Below are 22,992 nucleotides of genomic sequence, written 5' to 3'. Positions count from 1 at the left end.
ACTTCTCGAATGCTAAGCACACGCTCTACCACTGAGCTATATCCCACCTCCCTTAACCTTTTTTCATCTGTTATACACAAATTCATGGTTGTAAAGCAGGCCAATTATATTGAAATATAGAGAGGACAACCTTCTAGCAATTTTATGATATAGTAGTATCTGCTTCTTTTGTAGTACATTAAATAAAGTCTAGAAGTGAGTCTGATAACTGGTAATTTTGAAGTGGCAGTGAGTATAAATGACGTTTCAGAATATCTGCAGTGACTCTAATATGATATAAAGAAAGATTCTGAATTCTGTTGGTGATAAAACTCCGAAGTGCTGCTAATTAATACAGGTGTGGCTTGTTGTCTGTATTCATAGTGAAAGGAAATGCTAGATTTCAGTTAGAGATAAAGGTTAATTTTCTTTCTCACTTAACGTAATAGATTTTCTGAATTTCATCCTCAGGTCCCGATAGTCCCCCTGATTCCTTGGGGTTTCTATTTGTGTGAGGGGAAGAAAGCAGATTAGAGTATATCTTCATCTAAATTGTAGACCCTCCCCAATAAAATAAATTATACCTATAAATATAGAATGCAGAATAAGATTGTCATATGTATTAAATTATTAAGGCGTTTGTAAGCTTCCATCAGAAGCTGTTTTGCATATTAACCAACATCTCCTGCGTATCTGCTGAGCCAGGAACCAATCTAGATGCTTATTTAGATATTTTATCTGATTTTGGATATTTTCTCTTGTTTATGGGTAGCATTTAACTTACGCTTTTAAAAAAAGAAATGTGAGATGATTGGCAAATTAAAGCACCACGCAATGAAGTCAGAAGTTAGCTTTATAAAAATAAAAGCCCTGGAAGCCTGCTTTCTAAATAGGAATCGTTGGTTTTTGTTTTTAGTGAACTTCAGCAACTTTACAGAACAAAGAGAACAAAACGAACATTAAACTGACTTAGGACAAGTCCTTTAATCTCCCTGCCTCTCAGTTTCCTCATATATAAACTGATGGCAGTTAGCTATTCTATCTACTTTAGAGGGTTGTTGTCCTGACAATGAATGAGGTCATGAAAGTAAATACTTTTTAAAATGCAAACCCCCTTACAAATGTAAGACGGGTATCATTCTTAGTTGTGGTGTTGGTGGTGGAAAGTAACTCACAAAATGCAAAGGATGTGAGGTATGGTCAGCACACCACCACACCTAAACAGAATTTTACAGTGAGATGGGACTCTATCTGGTCACGTGTCCTTATTTCATGTAGAAAAAAATTAATTTTGATATTTATTTAGTGCCTATTAAACGTGAGAAACAATGTTGGATCTTTTCATATATTATCTTCGTTAGTACTCAGAATAATTTGGAAAGGTATGTATTATAACCCCACTGCCAAACCCCTTCTAAGCAATTTAGAAGCCTAAGGCATGAAAAAATATCTTGACCAACATCATAGCTACTTAACTAGGAATCAGAATTTGAGCCCACTTACATGTGTCTTCCCGCCACACTGTCTGCGGTGGAGGTGTTAAGCCCCTCTGCCGTCTGTTGCTGGTGAGTTTCAGTGTCCTCTGGAAACCTGTGGTTGACTTCTTGTTCATGTTTTCCATCCTGAGTTTTTCAGTATGGGCTACTCACCCATCATCTATCTTTTCTGCTCACTGGGAAAATAAAATAACTGCCACTTGGGGCCATTGCAAGTGTCTAATTTCCAGGTCTCACCTGGGTCCTCAGTGATCCTCAATGACACTTTAATTGGTCCCTAGTCACTCCTGCAGAGGTTATCCAACAACCTCTGTCCCTTCTCCCTCTAGAGAAAAGTGAGGCTGCCTGATGAGAACTTTTTTCTTCCATCACCCAAGCCAAGATGCAGCTTTATCCCGTCTTTACTTCCATTCTGTCTGTTTTAAAAGAGTGACCATTACTCTTCTCTTCCAAGGGAACATATTCTTCCCTTTCTGCTGTTGATCCTGCAACCACTCCAAAGTCTCTTTACATTTTTGCTTAAATGGTCACCCTTTTTACTTTCTGTTTCATTTCTTCAAGTCAGAAGACTGGCTTCAAGCCTCCTCCTTCCTAGAAAGACATCCTAACTTGCTCACAACAATATTTCTTTCCCGCTTCTCTCCAAAGTATTTTTAGTAGCCAGGTGCACTGATTCCTTTTCAGTATGATTACCCTTTTTCCTGGACACCATTTCCTACTCTTTAAAATCTCCTTGTGCACCTGGCTCAGCGTCCTTCTCATTGGACTCTCTCTGTGCTTCTGAGTACAGCTTCTCAGTCCCTGGAAGGCTCATCGTCAGCCTTCAGTACTGGTGGCCTCCACTGCTCAGGTCCTCCCCACGTCTTTCTCCTTGATGGCGCTGCTCCCCCTGAGTGATCAAGTCCTCTCACTGGAACATACATAACAGCCACGGCTGGTAGCGCCTCAGTTTTCATCTCCAGACATACTCTCTCCCCACCTTCAAACCCATCAGCTGTCACAGACATTATAAATTGAAAGCATTCCAAAGTAAACAAATTCTCCCCTCTCCTCACCTCAGCCCCCCCCCCCGTTTTTCCCTCAACTTTTCTCAAACCCCCTCCCCAAAGGAAATACCCCAAACAAAAACAGCCTTGCTCTGTCCTCCACGAAGACCTCGGTTGTGGGGACACACTCACCCACTCAGATGCGGCAAAATACCTTAAAGATTACAGTTTGCGGGTTGCTGAGAATTTTCACCTTGGTGGAGTAAGGATGATTTTCCCACAGATGGATAGACTACATACAGGTCTTCTAAGAAGTGTCACGAAGAGTTTGGTCTTGTTATTTAGCATTCTGTAAGCGACCTTGTGAGGAACACACGCTGTATCCCACTTTTTAGGCCAAGCTTACACGCACGCATCATTATATCTGGCCCGTTCCTAATGCTCGGTGCACTTTTGTTGTTTTAGTTAGAAACCTGGGATGTGGGCACCTCACTTCTTTGGTGTCTAACCCTTGTTTCCTTTCAACTGTATAGTAAATCTTGGATCAAAAGAATCTTATTTCTGCAGAGGAAGCTTTCGTGTTAGCGCCTTAGACATACATCATTTTTACAGGTTTTGGGAGAGTGTTTAGTTCACCCACATCCTTTCCCATTTTACATTGGCAGTGATGGAACCTTTGACATTCAGACGTGAGGTATGAGGTACGGAGTATAGAGAAGAGTTGAGACTGGAAACTTGAAATACCTGTTCAGCTTGTGCTGCGACCAAGACTGGGCAGACTCTCTGCAGGATATACTTTGGGGGACTTCCTACACTTAGTGATTTGTAATGTCTTTTATTCTCTCAAACTTTTGTATGTTTTGGTCAAACTATTCAGACACACAGACCACTTTCAGGGGTGTGGTTACATCATAGACTGTGAGCAGGTTTAAAGAGGATTCAAAAAAGAGAACGTAATTAGTATCGTCCCAAGTGCCATTATTTACCTGTGCTTTCAATTTGTAAGATATATAGAAGTGGGGGAGGGTTAATAACCTTTCAGTAGCAAAGATGTATTGAAGACTGACTCTGGAGGCAGTGTGAGAAGACCCTTACTTAGGGGAGTACACGGGGTGAAAGTTCCCATTCCTAGGGGGTGTGCCTGTGTAGACGAGTTTACAAACTCAGAAATTGAATTTAACCAAGAAGCTCTTTATTTCATCCTGAACAAGTGGTGGTGAACCAGGATGACGTAGTGTCAGTTCAGATGAGGCTGCTCCGTTGTTCACCGAAACGCCAGAAGCTGTCGTGTGCCCCGGATGCCGGGAGCTCCCTATCTTTCCCATTGCTCCTCCTGCCTCTCCTTTACTTCCTTTAAAAGAGGAATGGAATATTGGCAATTGCATTTAATGTCCCCACTATACTTATTCTCACGTTTTACTTTCATGAACAACCCATTTGAACATAAAAATATGATTCAGAGATTCATTTTAACTCCCAACTCTTCGCTTTGTGTTGACACCAGCTAAATTAATATTTAGCCTGGACCAAAGGACCCTTCTTGTTCAGTTGTCAAGAGGAAACCCCACTTACCCTGCTGCCTGGCAAGGCACAGGCTTCTGCATCATCCTCAAGCAAGGAGGGCAGCACTGGCCTTTCATACGGATAAGTTGGGCCCAGGGATTCAGCAACATCTGGGGATCCGAAACTTTTAGTGCGTGGACACCAACATCCACATCCAAAAAAAGTGTATATATATATATATATATACACACATATATATATATATTCTGAAATTATGACACCCAGTGTTTTTCTTTCAACTTGCTGTTAGGGTACTTGATAGTTAGCACAGTGATTTTTCAGTGTGGTCAGTTTGGTTTTGAAAGTAATTTTGAGAAACTAACTGTATGTTTACCAAATGCTCTGTAGTATCCATTTACTATTAAAAAACCTAGCTTTTATTAAGATCTGATTTTTTTTCAGATCCACCTATGTTTAAGCTAAGTATATAAAGACCATTGTACTTAGTAGATAACAAAACTATTATTAGAAACAAACTATTTTGTGATTAAGAAAGACTTTGGAATCAGAAAAACTCAGATTTGAATTCTAGCTTTAACTTTATTAGCTGTGTCCTTGGGTGAGTCATTTAACCTCTATCCATCTCAGTTTCCTCGTCTGTGAAATGGGGATAAGAACAGCTAATTTATAGGATTGTTGTAAGGGTTAGGTGACACAAAATATGACAAAGTATGTATTCAAAAAGTGAAGACTATTTTTTGTGGGCATTCCTGTACTTAAGTTGAATCAAAGTAAAAGATGGACATTTTTATTTTAATAGAATTTATTATTTGAGCAGAAGGTATTTATTGTACGAGTAGAAGGTATGAGCAATCAGATCTCTTAAAATATGTACTTAAACTCTTTCATGTGTTTTATGACATGGGATTTTAGAAATCTGCTTAACCTAATGAAACTAAAGGAAGCAAAGAGTGTAAAGAGTGCTTATTTAACAGATACATACTTAAAGTACACCATGTTCCAGGTCTTTGTACTTTATGGATATTCACTTGATCCTTGTAACTGTGAAGTAGATACCATTATTTTTGACATTTTACAGATGGAAACTGAGTTAAAAACAGATTATTGATGGCCCGAGGTCACACAGGTGGTATCTGGCACCCAAGTCCTTTTTCTTTTTTTTGAGGATGAAGGAAGGATTTATTACTTGCCACAAGTAAGAACACTGGGGATCTTTCCCAAAGCAGTATCTCCCAAAGTCCTTACTCTTTTTTTTATTTTATTTTTAATTCTTTTTGGGGGGTAGGTAATTAGGTTTACCTATTTATTTATTTATTACTTGTGGTGGAGGTACCAGGGATCAAACCCACGACCTCGTGCGTGCTAGGCACGCAGTCTGCCGCTGAGCTATATACCCTCCCCCTCAAAGTCCTTACTCTTAATGCTGCACTGTGCAGCCTCTCCTAATGCTTTTTTTTCCCCTGTAAATTGTGTGTGGGCTTAAAAAAAAAAATAAAAGGAACAGTTCTTTTCTAATGCTAAAACATAAAAGAAGTCCCAGATTAGAACAGGGTTGAAGAAAGTTTAATCTAAATTTAATAGTTGATTTAATTTTATCTGGCTTATTCCAGGTGGTAGTGACCTCATCGAAACATACCACAATCGTTCAAGTCCATCGTGGTACTGAACGTCATGTACCTAATGTTTTATACCTAAATGGCAAAAGGGAACAGGGTTACCTCTTTATCTCTGCTTTTGCCTCTCGTTTTCACTTGAGCGTCTGGCTGTCTGTTCCTGGGTAGGATCTCTGTGTCTGTACTCGGCTTTCACACCTTGTTGTTGATTATCACCCGAAAAGGGTCTGCCACATCCCAAATTTGTCCTTTCATACCTCAGCTGACGAGTGTCTGTGATCCAGGAACTTGCCTCCCTGGCGCCTGCACAAAGACTGTCAGCAGTCCAGGAGAAGTTCCAGATCGTGATGGGCCCTGCAGTTTACTAGCTAAGTATCAGGTCTCCATGTTGGTAGCTGTTATATGTGATGATAAACTAAACTTTTAAAAAAAAACAACCCTGTATATCTGACCTTTTTTCCTTTTCTTTCTTTTGAAGGTAATGGTGACCATGGCAATATAAATTTAGTTTTTCTTAATTATGTAGACCCTTTGACCGTGCGTGATTTGTTACTCTTTGTGACTCTTGTCTGTTAATATAGTCTTCCTTCCATTTTGTTTAAACTGAGTTAACAAATTTATCAAATAAGCCAGCTTTAAAATTTCTGTATATTCTCTTTCCACTACCCAAAACTAGAAAGTCGTTAGCCATACATTCATCCAGACAGATAACATGACTGTTTTCATTAACAGAATGATACTAGGCACACACCCAGGCCCCACCTGTCTGTCCCACCTCATTGCTTACCCAATTGCTGTATCTATTTAGAATGGTTTCCCTTTTTGCAATCCATGCTTGGCATGTAGACCAGTGATGAACGCAATCTTTCCAGGGTAACCTTGAAGCTGTAATCTGATCTCAGATTCTTCTGGGAACCGAGATACAATGTGTCTTTCAAAAGGGGTGAACTGAATGTAGCTTACTTAAAGGCAGATAAAAGTGGCAGCAGCTGCAATGGCTTACTTGATTTGGGAAACTGCAGAAAGAAGTCTTGATTTTGGTGTTGGTATCACACTTACGTGAGACTGCAAGTCTTCTGAGGCCTTTTTTTTTTCCACTTTGGAAACATAGCTGTGGGCAGATTTGATCTTGATGCTGAGATCTTTTTTTTTTTTTTTCAGTTCTTGGCTATACTGACAGCTTTCGGGTTTTGAAATCCTATCTTTTCCCTATAGCTTTGGCCAAAGGGTCTTACTCCATGGTCTTTTATTTCTTCCATTCACTTTATTCATTTAATCAACCAATGTCTATTCAGCGTCTACTTTGCACACACTTTGGCAGTATGTCCTTCCCTGGGGTTACTGTGGTGAGCACAGATGTCCTCATGGAGTCTGCATTTTAGTGGGGGAGGCAGTCGTAAGCCAGTTGTCACACAAATCAATGTAAAATTACAAGTGTGATAAGCTCATTGGGGGATGGGCTCACAGCGTCATAAGACCTCGTCTGCAGGGAGTTGACTGAATTGAGATCCACAGGATGAACAGGAATTACCAGGTCACTGTAGGTGCAGGGAGTAGTTTGCCAAAAAGCCCAGTGGAGGGAGGCAGCATGGCGGGTTTGTGTAGATGGAGAGGTCTGCAGCACACTGAGGCGGGGGAAGCAGGGGTCATAACCAAACAGGACCACAAAGGCTGTGTTTCTCCTCAGAGCAAACTGGTGCCAGCGTCACATTTCTGTTCCAAAAACCTCATCCTGTGAGAAGAGATTAGAGAGGCCAGGATAGATGTAGAAAAATGAGTTAGGAAGCTGTTGCAAATGTCATTTTAATGAATTTTGGGGTATAAAATAGTGCCCATCTTTCACTACCTTTGTACTTTGTGTTTGGGATTTGCATGGTGCAAGCTTGTCTTTCCATCTGCCTTGCAAAGGGCCTTGAGTCTACTTGGAAGGAAGTAAAGGGGAAGGTTACTTGAGACCCCTAACTGATCTCAGATGATCAGCTGTCCGTCTTAGAGAAAAAGCCTCAGGTGCATTGAGGGCCAAGTGCTATCTTGCCTTCTGGTGATTGCATTGGCTTCTTTTCTTTCTTTCTTTTTTCTCCTGTTAGATATGAGGCTGATGGTGGTGGCAATGGTGCTCGTGGCAGCAGCAGCAGTGACAGTTGCAGATGTACACAGTCCTGAGTGCTCTGCGTATATACATCCGTTTATTTCCCATACGGTCTCACGTGGTGTTAGAACTTTTATTTTCTCTACTTACAGATGAGGATGAGGCCCAGGGCGATTTATGAAATTGCAGAGCAGGGTTTGAACTCAGGTAGTTTACTTTTAGAACCCATGCTCTTAGGCTTTCATTTAAGTGACAGAAGGTCGAAAGTGGGAGATTAGAGCCTGAGGTCACACAGCACAGTGTGTCACGGATGCAGGACTCCAGCCCTGGCACTCTGATTTCAGAGTCCACATGACATTTCCAGTACTTACAGGCAGCAGGGGGATAGTTTTTTTTTTTTTTTAAGTCGAGGAAGGTCAGGTTGCAAATGTCTACAACTAATTCACTTCACAGAGTGGTAGCCCTTTTTTTTTTTTTAGCGTTTTCTAGACATTATTTTACATCATTAAGAACACATTTGTATGTAGTTTTGAAATCACATTTCAATGTAGAGGTGCACTGTAATTAATTGACTTTAATTTTAGATAATCAAGTATTTTATGTTGAGAATACTTAAAAGCATATGGCGCTTACCCACCAGAACGGAGGGAGGCGATGAAAAAGAAGTGTTGACGAGGACATAGAGCAGCTGCAGCTCTCATGTCTTGCTGGCGGGAGTGCACATTGGTACCATCACTTTGAAATCGTTTGGTGGTCTCTGCTAAAGCTGAACATATGCATATCCTACGAGCCAGTAATTTTTTTTTAAAGTACCCCACAGAAATATGAATATATGTTCACTATAAGACATGTTCCTTAATAGCAGAAAACCTGGAAACTACCCAAGTAGTAGGTAGATAAATTGTGGCATATTGATGCAATGAAACGCTTATACAGCAATGAGAAAAAACAGTTTTAACTGCATACAACCAGAGAGTTAAAGATCATAACGATAAGCTTTGACGCATGTCTTTCTAGACCTTTTGAAATAGTTATGCGCACATACAGATTTGCTTAAAAAGTAAACCTCCTGTGTGAGTTAGGGGAGGCCAAGCTACCAAATGCAGGCCCGAAACGTAATGGCGCCAAACACAACAGTTTATTTTTCTCTCACACGGCAGTCCAGGGTCGCTGCTGCAGGTGGGGATTGGGGTGGGGCCGTTTCCAGTCCTCGGTGTCCCTGCCGTCTTCTACCTGCAGCTCTGAGATTGCAGCTCTACTCACATTCTGTTGCCGAGAACATGACCACCAGGCACAGCAAACTGAGTGTGTCGGAAGGAAGGATGGGGTTAGAAATATAATCCACTGTGTGCCCAGGAAGAGCATACTTTGTCAGTGGTCTTTGTGTGCACGTTATTTTTACTGTTTAGTAATCTGGTTTTTTTTTTTCCTCCCACATACTAGTAGTACGTTGTGACTATCTTTTCATGTCATTGAATATAGATCGCAATCTGTTTTTTAATGCAGTAGATTATTTCATTGAACAGATGGGATGAATTACAATTTAACATGCTCACGTTGGTAGTTTTGTTTTGTTTTTTGCTAGTGTTAGCAATGCCGAAGTGAATATCCTTGATAAGAAAATTGTTTGCATAGGTCATATTGTTAGAAGTAGAATTTGATGGGTCAGAAGGTAAGCCCATTTTTAAGGTTCTGATACACATTCCCATACTGGTCTCCAGATTGACTGCGTTCGGTATCCATTTTTGTTTGGTGTGATAGTCATTTTATTATTGTTTTAAATATGTTTTTCATTTGTATTTTGATTGTCATTTCTTTATTGCCAGAGGAGTTTTTGTTTTGTTGCAGTGAAATCTATCGGTCTTTTCCTTTTTCAGACTTCTGTTTTTGGTGTTTTGTCCCTAGATTATAAAAGCAACAGTATTTCTTTCTACATGTTTGTGTTTTTATTCTTCATATTCACATTTCTGGTCCTCCTGGAGATGATTTTGCATGTAGAATCTGATTTATTCTTTGCCAAGTGATTGATCAGTAGTAGTCCCAGTAGAATTAGCTTTTTAAAAATACATAGGATTGTGTGAACATATATAAGACTATTATGAAGTATTTTAAATTATCCTTATATGATAGGATAGTGATAAGGATGAAATAAGGTAGAAAGTTTTCAGTTCTGGGCCCTTTGAAGTAGAGGGAGCCACATTGCCTCAAACAAAAGGCAGCGTCTCTAAGCATTAATGCTGTATCATGGAGCCACTGATGCCCCTTTTGTTGACCTGGAGGGTGTGGTGTGATTTAGATTCTAGAAAATCTCCTCCATACTCCTAGCTGGTCCCCAGTTAGAGGTTTATTATCTAATTACACAAGGCTCTATTTGGCTGCTATTTCCTGGGCTCTTGGTGCCATCTCACACTGAGTCACGGGTGAAGTGAGTCTGCCTGTGAGCTGAGTGCTGAGTGAAGCGATAATAGATTCTTTTTTAGTGGAAATTGAGATCATGATAACTTTAGGGACTGTGTTTTTAATGAGCGCTTTATATCACTTCAATTCCTTTAACTTGTGTGACTATTAAACTTACTATTAAAAATAACCAAAGTCCTTGGGCCTCGCTAGACGCTTTATTAACTTTCTCCTTCAATCTACAGAACATGCTTTGAGCAAGTCTGTATCTGTGCAGCAACTGCCAGGTCTGCGAAAGAAGAAAGGACACCTTGCTTGCTTGCTTGCTGTCCTTCACGTAATCAGTGGTCATGCTCCGGTTTTGTGAGCAACAGAAAAACAAAACTTCTGAATACTGGTCTGGTACCTCACGGGTCAGCTGGAACCACCCAACCAGCCTCCCAAGCTCAAAGTTCGTATTTGTTAAGGTTCCTTGGGTTTTACAGGGACAGAAACTAGTTCTAACTTCACCAAAAGAAGTTATTTGTTTAAGTGATTTATCGAAAGGGTTCTTGGGGAGCTTGCAGTCTTGAACGAATTGCTGCGCAGCTAGACTTGGGGCGGGGCAGGAGTCTAGGGCCTTGGGCGGTGGGAGCTGCTGAGCCTTCTCTTGCGTCTTTCGTTACGGTGACACAGCTCTGACCATGTCTTCACTCAGGCCTCAGATTCCCCAGAATCAGATTTGCTTGGTGAATGGGAGGACAGAGTCATATGTCATAGATTGACTCATAATAATTTGCTGTTACTGGGCTGTTTTTGAACCAAAAAAGCAGTTTCTTATGCTTCAGCTTGACAGGACAGGCATGGCTTTTCGGGCTCTTCTAAGTGTCAGGAGAACTGTGGGGTGGTGAGCCTCCCCAGCTGATGTCTACTGCATATTCTTTTGATCTTCTCAACTGCACGGATCTTGATTTCTTCATGTACTTTTCCATTTTGCTATAAACCCTCAGAAAAACTCCAAACCTGGATCAGCTTCCCCATGCAGGGATGCTAAATACTGCTGGGAAGAGTGACACAACTCAGGAGATGGCCCTCTTCCCCTTGTCATTGGAGAGCGGGAGATTTTCCCAGTCGTCACCCTCCTGTAAGGCATCTGCGGTCGTGTGGGTCCTTTCCGGTCACTGATAATTCCGCATTTCACTGCAGGCTGTGTTACTGTTCTAGCCTAAAAGTATGGTATAGCTACTGAATGGAGAGATTACTACTTCATACTAGTTCATACTAATTGAAAGCTTCTATTTGTTGTCCCCACCCAGCCCCCGAAGGAGAGATTCCTTTTCAACCATGGAGTTCAGACCATTAAAGCCATGTGTTTTGAATAGAGACAACCTTCAGATTGGCTTCAGGATAGAAACTTTCAGATAAACAAATGGAACCATCTCCTGGCTGCCATTTTGCTTCATTTCGTTTGAAACATTCTCCTTGGCTGACTTAATGGCTTTTGAGATTTACTTTTCATTGAAATCATGTATTTGGATTCCGTCAGTGGGGAAAAAAAAATTTGTTTCATGTGTAAATAGGCTATTCTAATACAAAATAAGCTTTAGAGTTTGTACAGCCCAAGTGAGTTATACCTTATTTGTGCCACAGATGAAACAAATCAATTGTGGCAAGTACATTTGGGGAAACCACAAGACTCTGAAGTGAAGGCAGTTTATTGCCGTGATTTACAAAGTAATAGCTATCTAGCAATTTCTTTTGGGTAGGAGAAATAAAAATTTGATACCAATATCTTTGCCTTTGTTTGACTGTTAAATTTACTTAAAATTCTGTGTCTTCCCACGTACTCATCTTCCCCCATACACGTACCTGCAAGCATGCACATAATCCTGGATTTTCATAGTGCTTTATTACAAATACCATCTCTAAGAAAGAGCTCTTCAAATGGGGGAACGGTGTTAATGGTAGTGGGTAATACCGAATTTTGAGATTTCTTTTAAGAATTTGTTTGTTATATTCAGAAACACAGTGAAAGGTAAATGATCAATGGCGAAATAGTAAATCAGTATCTTGGAGGCAACATGATGAAGTGGAAAGAGCCGGGCTTTGGAATCAGCCAGACTTGGCTTTGAATCCCAGACCTGATTCTAGGCATATAATCAATCCCTTTGAGTCTCTGTTTCTCTTTCTGTAAAGTGAGACTAACTGCTGCCATTCAGGATTAATGTCATGTACTTTGAGCCCCTGGCACATAGTAGATATGCAGATAATAAGATGCAGCAGTTATTATTCTGAAATAATTTATGAAAGCTAGAACAAATGGCTTGGTTTATTTTATTCTGATGGTGGTCCTAGAAAGCACGTATCATCTTTCCCTTGTTTTTACCCTTTGAGAAAAATTGGGTTATCCATATGGGTTTAGCAGCTTTGCTGATGTTGTACAGCTAGTTTAGAACCGGCGCTTAACTTAGACCAATTTCCACTTTTATCTTTGGACCTAAGTAAAGTTCTATTTAAAGATTATCAAGTTCAAAAATAATAATAGTAATAAAAGGAAACAGTGTAAACTAAAGCCACCACAGATGAATGACATTGGCGTTACTTGCCTAGTTGGTTTCTGCTGATCCTACATTGCAGGGAATCGGGGCCCTCTCTTCCTGTCCAGCACTGGGAGGCCCTCCAACACCTTCTGGCCCTTGATCATCTGGTTTACAGTGATTTGTATGGCAGTGCTAAGTTGGCTGCCTCTGTCCACCAGTGGTAGACTTGAGTTTCGCATTGCCTTCTGAGACACTTTGATTGAAAGATTCGCCGGTGGTTTAATACCGACTTTTCTAGGGAAAAACCAAACAAACTACTGCATTAAATTCAAACATTGAATCTAAGATGAAACCAACTTCATAAACATTAAAATGTGAAACAGAACGTGCACATCCAGCACTTGGATGGCACTGTGCTAAGTGAAATAAGTCAGGCAGAGAAAGACAAACACTGTATGATATCATTTGTGTGGAATGTAAAAATTACAACAAACTAGTGAATAACACAAGAAGCAGATTCACAGAACAAACTAGTGGTTACCAGTGGGGAGAGGGAAGGTGGGCGGGGCAAGATAGGGATGGGAGGGGAGGGAAAGGGTTGTAGGATTATATGAAATCATGTTTGTGAAACTTCTGAAAATTGTAAAGCACTATAGAATTAAAAGAGTCTTTCATTCAATTAAAAATGTATGCATCCAGGAAATATGTAATTTGAAGAACCCGTTAGTGAGTCCTTTTTTGTGTCGATACAATTAAGGTCTCCCAAACCTGTCTTCTGCATCCATCCCTCAGGATCATCAGTGGTTCCCCTGAAAGGGCCTGGGTGAAAACCAGGTCAAGATTTAATTGGGCCACAGTCTCTTAGACAAAGCTTGGACTGAGCACCTGTCCAGGCCAGTACGGATAACTTACAGTTCTCTTTCTTCTGCTTTGTGTAGCTCTTTCTCCACTCACTTTGTTTTCTAGGGCAGTTTTAGGTTCACAGCAAAATTAAGAGGGAGGGGATTTCCCATGTACCCCTTGCCCCTGACATGCATAGATAGCCTCCCCCCTTATCCACACCCCCACCACAGTCCACTCCTTTTTGTAAACTGTTTCTGTCATTCTCATCCCTCACTCGGTGGTGGGAGGTAAGAAATGAATGTTATGTAGAGAAAAGGCAATATGCAAAAGAGATGAATATTTTATCCGTATTTGCTCTGCATTGTTGGTTGTATGGGTTCTCCTGTTCTGGAGCTGCCTAGCAACCTCTCGCCCCGAGTGGACCATTTTAGGAGGTAGCCTACATATAAACCCCGCATTAAAATATAAAAGAAGATCAGGTGGAAAACCTGATGCCAGTGTTGTGAACTCTTGCCTGTTTGTATTTATTGGTAAAACACAAGTGTATGTATGACCTTTGCTGTATGATCAAAAAACCTTTTTGTGGCTTATCAGGAATGTTTCGTTTTTCCCCCTTAAATTAAAAAAATAAACTGTGTACCATACCTATACTTGGTTATTGAATTTCCAGCAAGTATTTTGTTTCTAAATGAAGAAGTTGAAAGTGTAAGCATGAGTGAGGTAGAAACGTTTGATTGTATGAGGGACACTTGGGAGGTAGCAATTCAGAAGATTCTTAATGGCTGCATTTTTATCTTTGTCCTTGGCTTGAACTTAAATTGTGGGAAACTCGGGTCAGAACTTGAGGGGTCATGGTTCTTTGGAAAGGTTTGTTCTTACCCTCTGGGGGATGTGGGATGTGGATCACCTGTCTGACCCGTGGTCGGTGGGGTGGTGTATGTATACACATCAGGGTTCTTTTTCAACCTGTCCTTAAAGACATCCAGTGTGTAATTATGGGTTTCTTATGTGTTTTAAATTTTGACTTGTCGTTTGTATGTGCTTACAGAGTGTTTTTTCCCCTGTAAACAAGCTGTAAAGGGAAAAAAGGGGCGTCTGTGACTCTGAGTATATAGGATTTTGTTGTCGGGCATTTAAACCCAGTTAATGTAGATCAATAAATTCCTGCGCAAAATATGATTGAAATCTCCCTGTAGTGATTTTATAAGTTACCATCCTTCATTTTTGGAGTCCACATAGTTTTTTGAAACTTAGCTGTCTTCTCCTTGTATACTCAGTTAAAAGTGAGCAGCCTGGCTCACTCACTGGGAGGGAGGGTAGTCGAATTATTTGGGAAGATGACTCTGCCACAAACCATATACTTTATAAAACCACAGTTGGAAAACTCTTGTTTATAGTTATAGTCGGTTACTATTGCTGATTTCTGATGTCTGCGGATTTGGCCAATGAGATAATTGCACAAAGTTCATAAAATCTTAAGTGAAAACTTTTCTGCAGTTGGAGATGTCAGATGAGAACAGTAGCTAGAGCAGAGATAGGGACGCCTTCCCGGGTCCTGTCGTTTCCCCTGCTCAGGAGAGAAGCCCCAACGGCCTGGCTTGGCTTAAGGGGGAGGGGGAGGGAGTGGGGGACAGCACGCTAGAGGGAAACTGTTTTCTGTGTAGCTTGAGATCTGTGCTATCAAGTTATGCCTCCGAAGACTGAGATTACTGAGAAGAAGTCAATTGAGGGAATGCGCATTTAAGTTCCGTCACGAAACTCCACGAGACATGGAGACGATCAGCTCCTTTATCTGCACCTGGGAAGATTTTAGTATTTCTTTTTTTAATGTAAGGATAAAGAGACACTTGATATTAGCTGTGAGTTCCAACAACACCCTGTAAGGATAGGTGCTTGTAACGGTAGATTTACCTGACTTAAGATAGCTTGATTAGCTGTTCTAAAACCTGTGAATTTATTTATTTATTTGTGTAGCCAGAACAATTTTTTAAAAGAGCAAAGTAGGAGGACTCGCACTGCCTGTTTTCAGGACTCGCTGTAAAGCCACAGTGATCAAGACAGTGTGGCCTCGGGGAAAGGATAAATTGAACAGGAATAGAACAGTGGGATAAACAGTCTAGGAGTAGACCCCCAGACAAAGGTGCAAAGATACTGCAGTGGAGAAAGGTTAGTCTTTTCAACAAGCAGTGCTGGGCAATTGGACATTCATATGCAAAAAAAAAAAAAGAGACAGGGAGAGAACATCAACCTGTATCTTAGACTTTATATAAAAATCCAAATGGATCATAGATCTAAATTTTTAAACTATACAACGTCTAGACGGAAACACAGGTGATACTCTTGATGGTTACATGAGCACTGTGTTCTCTGCCGTATTTGGTGGGTCATGTGCTGTTAGGTTGTTAAATCAGTACTGGTGATTGTTCCCCGTGTGCCAGGGGTATGTTTTGCACCTGGGCAACAGAATGGGAATTTTTTTGTTTTAAAAAGGCAGTTGCTCCTGATTTTTCTTTCTTACATACATAGACACAAAATTTTGCCATCTGTTTATGGGAAAATACTGTTTTAATTTCTTTTTGTTGCTAATTTTCAACCTTTGCCCATCGGAATAGTAAGAAAGTATCCTCAGAAAAAGATATTCTCTGTTCTTGGAGCCAGCCACAGTTGAGGGTGGGGATGCCAGCTTGTAGCTGGGACCAAGGCTTTTTTTTTTTTCTCCCAGACAAAGCGATAACATGGTGTTAGTGCTTTTTATTAGTGATAGAAGACCTCAAGGATGCACAAATCACACATCATTCAAAACGTCACTGTCCCATTAACTCACCCCTTTGGCTCTCTGGAACATGAGGCAGAGGAGGAGACTAGCCGGAAGGTTGTCCTAAAGTGTCATGTTTGATGATGCAGCTAATTACTATAAATCAAAGAAAGCACCATTGTTTTGTCTCTTAAGTCTTTGAGTTTGGCCAAATCTCATTGGAATCCAATTCATGATACTAGTGCTGAAAGGTCAAGAGCGACAGGAGGGCACCCTGTGCCCTCAACCATGAAAAAAAAAAATCAAATAGTTAAGTTTAAGTGTTGGAAATGTGAATTTTTCACCTTTCAGTTCTCATAAACTGAAGCTACTGTTGCTATAGCAATGATGTCTCGCCTACATAAAATTTGTGTTGGAGACAGTCTTTTCTTAAACAGTTTTTAAAACTATAAAATGAATAAGTGTAGGCATCATGGCCCTGAAATATCTCTTCAAATGGGAGAAAGGTGATTTGTGTTGAATAATTTTATGAGTGGAAACATGAAAACTCGATCACAAATCTCAATTGATTTCATGGGTAGGAATATATAAATTCGAATACAAGTCTAATTAAATGAGATACATCTCATTTGAAACAACAGTTGAGAAATTAAAATAACATAAATGCCAGTAAGCAGCATGATGCTGCTCCAGCAAGATGCTTTTAATTGCCGTGGGCTCTGAAATAGGTATATTTTTTATTCCTGCTAAACTAGTTATAAAATGGTTATAGAGAAAATCACATTTGAAAGTGGTAAGTTAATGCTTTGAATATATTTAGCATATGTGTATGTTTTCCTAAGTTCCTAACGTATTGAGGACTTAAAAAATGACACATCTAAGAAACCAGCTGTTACCGTATTGACAATCTTGTTGTATTATGATTTAGTTTTTTTTTTAAATTTTTTTTTTACATTTTTTATTGATTCATAATCATTTTACAGTGTTGTGTCAAATTCCAGTGTTCAGCAAGTTTTATTTTTTAAATACACTTTTTTTTGGTTATTTGTATTTATTATTTATTTTTTACTTCACAATGATCAAGTTATTACTTCATTTTGTCCTTCTATAGGTATTTCATAGTCCTAAGAACCTATGAAGAAAAATGTTGAAACCTCTTAGAATCACAAGGTTTATACCTGGAAGTAATCTTAGGGACCATTCTGCCCAACTTTCTCATATTATTGATTGAGGAGCTGATACTTGGAGGTTGAGGTGATGCCTGTGTGATGCCTCTTGTGGCAGAGCTGACACCTAAATTACACGGTCTCCAGCCTCTTAGCCTTTCATCTGCGTGATGCTATGTCCTTGTTTGTTCCTTCCAAGCTAGAGTGCCACTCGGTTGTATTTTTATTGATCTTTACAATAGATTTATGCATGTAAAAAGACGTCTACACGTGGCCAACTCTGTTGGACTTGGGCGGAAGTAAAAGAATTCTTAACAAGCAATTCAGATAACAAGGAAATTACAGCTAGTTTTCATAATTATTTTGTAATGAGAGAAGTTTTATCGAGTGACCTTGAATATGTGTCATTTAAAAACATTTGACTCCCAGTAAGAAAATAATCAGCAAACTGGTAGGAAATGTGGGTAAAAGATGGGAACAGTGAAAGTCAGTTCACATTAAAAGAAGTACAAATAGCCACTAAAAAAGTACCAGCTGGAATGAGCTATCTTATTCAGCTATCAGATTGGCAAAGACTGAAGTGTGGTGATACCTTGTTTAATTAGTGAAAGCAGAGGGAAATAGTCATTCTTTTTTACTACCTATGGGAATAGTCAAATATAAAATGCTCACACCCTCTAATCCATCAATTCTGTAACTGTAGTTTTGTCCTACAAATATAATAATGTTAATATGAAGTTGAACTTTCATGCAGTTTATAACAGCGTGCAAAGATGGTTACTTAAGTTTTGTTTTTATCCATACACATACACAAAAACTGGTAATTACTCAAGTATCTTTTAATAATGAACTAGGTATATAAATTATAGAACAGTAGGAAATAATAGAATGTATGTAGCAGTAGATCTGTATGTGCCATCCAAGATTTATTAAGACAGGAAAAAAGGCAAATTTTAGAGCTGTTTGTATACCAATAAAGATGTACATATCTATGCTCTTTCAATTTAAAAATTCTGGTAGGATACAAATGAAAATGTTAATAATAGTGACTTCTGCTGAGTTTTATTGGGGTGTTTTTTGGGGGGGTTGGGGAGGTAATTAGATTGATTGATTGATTGATTGATTGATTGATTTTAATGGAGGTACTGGGGACTGAACCCAGGACCTCGTGCATGCCAGGCACACACACTACCACTGAGCTATACCCTTCCCCCCCACCACTGGATTTTGATGTGGAATATTGAGGATAAAGCAGAGGAGACTTCCCTTTTCACTTTAAATCCTTTTGTATTTTGAAAAAAGAAAAAAAAATATATGTATATATATACACACACGCTATACAATATGTTGTTTTTGTTAAAGGTTTTTTTAAACAGTTAAGATGTGTTTATTAAAATGATTTTGCTTAGTAACTGCAACTGAGGAAGTCTTCCCTTATTTTGAAATAATTTTGAAAAGCTTGTTCTTGATTTCCTTATTACTTAATTTCTCTTAAAGAAAAAGTATTTAGTTCCAAGATTCAATTAAAGTCATTGCGATTCAACCAGAAAAGTTTCAAAACCAGTAGAATTTTACCCCACTCAGACTTTAACACCCCAGACTTTGTTCAGGAAGATAGGTTTCCAAGAAATACATGTTATCAAATATAAAGGTAATTATATTCTTTGATTCTGTAATTCCATTTCTAGGTCTAGATGCTAAGGAATTAAAAATTTTAAATCTTTATAATAGTAGAAAATGACTGTAATATAAATGTCTAGCAGTTGACTCCTGTTGACTAACCATGAGTTAAGACTGACTGTTACATAGCCTTTACAAATACTGAACACAGATACTGTGAAGATACTTGTTAACTAATTTATGAATTAATGTTAAGTAAACAAAAATGCATACAAAATAGTATCAGTGGTTAAAATGCTTTTCAAGTGCATTTGAGGTACTAGACATACATGGTAGAAACCAGATTTCCTATTATATTATCTCTAGACATTGCCTCTGTTTGATAGAAAAACACTTGAGGGTGAGGGAAGTTAATGTTATCATATGGATGAGCTTTGTTTGGAAACTCCAGTGTTAAAGTCCATCAGCTCCCACTCCAACCCATCCATTCACTCACAGTGCTGTGCTGTCCCTTGGGAAGAAGTTTTGCATTCATATTTTGGTAATATGGCTTAAACACAGACCTAGAAGAAATAATTTAAAAATTTGTATGGAAACACAAAAGACCCCAAATAGCCAAAACAATCTTAAGAAAGAAGAACAAAACTGGAGAAACCAAGCTCCCTGACTTCAGACTATATTACAAAGCTACAATAATCAAAATGGCACCATAAAAACAGACACATAGCTCAATGGAACAGGATAGGAAGCCCAGAAATAAATCCAGGCACTTATGGTCAATTAATCTATGACAAAGGAAGCAAGAATATACAATGGAGAAAAGACAGTCTCTTCAATGAGTGGTGCTGGAAAAACTGGACAGCTTACCTGTAAAAAACTGAAATTAGAACGTTCTCTAACACCATATACAAAAACAAACTCAAAATGGATTAAAGACCTAAATGTAAGACTGGATACTATACAACTCCTGGAGGAAAACAGGCAGAACACTCTTTGACGTAAATCGCAGCAGTATTTTTTTGGATCCATCTCTTAAAGGAAATATTCATGATTTTAAAGCACACCAGCAGTAGGTCTGGAGCCGCTCTAAACTCCAGGATGCTTCCCTCCATCTCACTGCCAATTTCTAGTTGAGAATAATCAGACCTGTACTGTAGCATTTGTATTCTTTTATAGCTGTAATTTATAAGTACATTTGTAATTTGCAGGATAATTCATAATAAATGATTTTCCTACTCCAGAGTGTGCTTGATTTGTTTTTCTGGCAATAGGAATATTTGCTGCTATTGTAAAGTTTCCATGAGTTAGACAACACAGATGATCAGTGTCTGTGTCACTGTTGCTCACCTTTGTGATGTAACTCCGGAGCTCTGCAGGCCCTGGCTTTGAAAGGAGAGAATCATTCATTATGGATTTGAGCCTGTAACGGTGTTGTCATCGTTTCCAAACTCCAGCACGCAGCTCCTGGTCTGCGGCGATTAGGTTCTGGAGCCATTGAGCACTGCACCCCACCCCACCCCACCTCCAGCCCCCAGGGCCTGAACCACCCTCACCTCAGCTGGCTGTCTGCTTGGTCCTTTACAACAGTGTGCTGCCCAAAGTATTATCACGTCCTTTGTGCACCTGTGACGTGAAAAAAGTGGAGGAGGCGCTGCTAGCAAAGCACATATTTATGAAAGTGTAACACATATGTTGGTTTGATTTTCATTCCTACCTTACATTTTGTTGAGAATTCATTATTCCCCAGGTGAATGCTGCAGAGAGAGCCAAAATGTCAGACTGTTCCCATCATTACCTGAAGACTTATTCAGGGATTATTTAATTGTAGGCCAGCGTACTCAATTTCTAGAAAAACAAGGAAATGAAGACATGGAGACAGATCACGACAGCACGGCCTCCGTGAAGCGGGGCGGGGCCTCTGAAGGGGCGGGGCTTTCATGAAGTGGGGCGGGGCTTCTGTGAAGTGGGCGACTGGTAGGATGCTTTACCACGCTTTCCAAGTAGGGGATTTTATTCTTAATTCTCATGATCAAAGTTATAAGGTCCTTGTAATGAAACAAATTGTGGTGATGATGTACAAAGGTAGCGTGGAGCCTGCTCACCTCTGTTGGGTGAGATAGTGACAGGGTTGTCCTGGCTGACTTATGTCTGTCCTGGGCAGAGCGTGGTAGAACTCCAGCTTCCTCCCTTTCTCTGCGTCATCAATCTTCATCTGCTTCACTGGGGGCTAGTTTCTCTCCAGAGGCAGTGTGGGCTAAAATGTGATGATGTCTATTAATTGCTTTCTTCAAAAACGGAAAAAAGAAAAAGTAGTAGTAGAATGATTTATAGTGAGTGGTGGTATATGTTAGTCTAATTAGTTAAATCTACAAATCCATGTATAATCTTATTTCTCTTACTTGGTTTATTCTTTTGGGGAATAGAAACCAAATAGAGGAATGAAGGGAAAATCTTTGTTTTAGTTGCAGATACAATGGGCTTTTGCCGTAGGTAACAGGCAAGTTAACTTCAGAGTAGTTGAGATTGAGTCTCTTATTTGTAACAGAACAGTAATATTTTTGTGTGTGTGAAAGAAATACAGAAAAAAAATAATTAGAATGAGGTAGAAGGTATCTTGATAAATGTATATGAAAATAAGGCATTTATTTAAGCAAAAGTCTTTCAGACTCCTCCCCCGTGTAGTTAATGTTTTCCTTAGTTTTATGCTACACCAGAGTTTTATGCAGTATACCCATGATTTTTTTAGAGCTTGGAACTGCCAGAGGTAGCAAGCAAATCTCAAGCTGTCAGGTTTGAGATTTATTATGTGTGTCTGCTCTTTGAGTCTAAAAGGGCTTAACAGCTGAATATAGATTTTAAATCACTGTTGGGATTTAAATTTTTACTCTGAAAGACTAGGTCATTTGACAGTAATCAAGGGCATTTTCATTCTCAAGACTGTTTTGCAGGCCCCGCAGAAAGCACCTCCCTCGGCCCGTGAGGGGCGTCATTCTCCAGGCTAGGATGCACTAAGTCTGCGGTAATTCACACCCAAAAATAATAAAACACCAGGGGTGGGGCTTGTTTCGTAGACTAATCCAGAAAGTGAGTTTTAAATTGGCAACATGCAAGTACGGAACAGTTTAGCCAGGTACCAGGGATTAAGGATATTTAGAATGTATGTTGTGTTACTACTTCTGATGCGCAAAATTTTTTTCGACCTGAAATTAGATTGTATAAAATCATCAATATGAAGGCTGATTATTTGGAGGAAAAATTTTTGGCTCTGATTATTGCAATTCTATTTTCAAAGCCACATGCAATACAATGATGATTTAAAATACATTGATTACATGAGATTTTTAAATTAAATGATTGATTAGATGCAATATACATGTTTTTACTCTAAATCTATGTTTATATAATCTCTGTTTTCTTTTTAAAAATAAAAAAAGAAAGATCTTTCTGGCTGTGCTTCTTATTCACTGTGGCTCTTCAACAAACATCAGCAAGAAGATTCAAAGTTGGGCTCATTAGGGACCAAACAAGTCAGACCCCTCTGGTGTAGAGCTGGGGGATCTGTTTTTCAAGGACTCCACAGATGATTACAGTACGCAGACAGGCTTCCAGTCCACTATTCTAAAGTTTGTGAGTTGCATGTTGAAAGGCAGGTAGTTGAAAGAAATCTTTGGGGTATCTTGTAGTAATTTTAAATAGAGAAACATCAACTTAGGTCTTGAATATTCTGTAAAATATCAGATTGAAAAGAACACTTCTCTCTCTAATAAACGTTCACTATTTACCTGAGATGACCCGAACTAAACATAACCAAATAAAAGGTGGCAGAATATTTGATAGCTACAGACCAGTACTGGCATGAGTTAGACTTGAATGAGGCTTAGATCATCAAGCAGGTTAAATTTAGCACTGAGCTAAGGTTCAAGTGTATTATATTGTGCTGTTGTAAAAATTACCGCAAACTTTGTGCCTTAAAACAACACAGATTTATTACCTTGCAGTTCTGTA

The 22,992-nt window shown here is 39.3% G+C and overlaps 1 protein-coding gene and 1 long non-coding RNA gene across 5 annotated transcripts in view; one reads left to right on the top strand and one right to left on the bottom strand.

Annotated features, from left to right (window-relative positions):
• PLEKHA5 (pleckstrin homology domain containing A5) overlaps window positions 1-22,992 on the top strand; it is a 212,134-nt gene that overhangs the window by 34,546 nt on the left and 154,596 nt on the right. The window lies entirely within an intron of this gene.
• Window positions 3,632-20,508, bottom strand: LOC140691329 (uncharacterized). The gene is made up of 4 exons (XR_012066944.1): window positions 20,335-20,508; window positions 12,670-12,897; window positions 6,386-7,330; window positions 3,632-3,812 (listed from the first exon to the last, which is right to left on the bottom strand). It is a non-coding gene; the product is annotated as an uncharacterized lncRNA (long non-coding RNA).

The sequence above is a fragment of the Vicugna pacos genome, chromosome 34 (assembly GCF_048564905.1).
Source record: "Vicugna pacos chromosome 34, VicPac4, whole genome shotgun sequence".
NCBI classification, from domain to species: domain Eukaryota; kingdom Metazoa; phylum Chordata; class Mammalia; order Artiodactyla; family Camelidae; genus Vicugna; species Vicugna pacos.
This window is presented reverse-complemented; position numbering and strand designations above follow the sequence as displayed.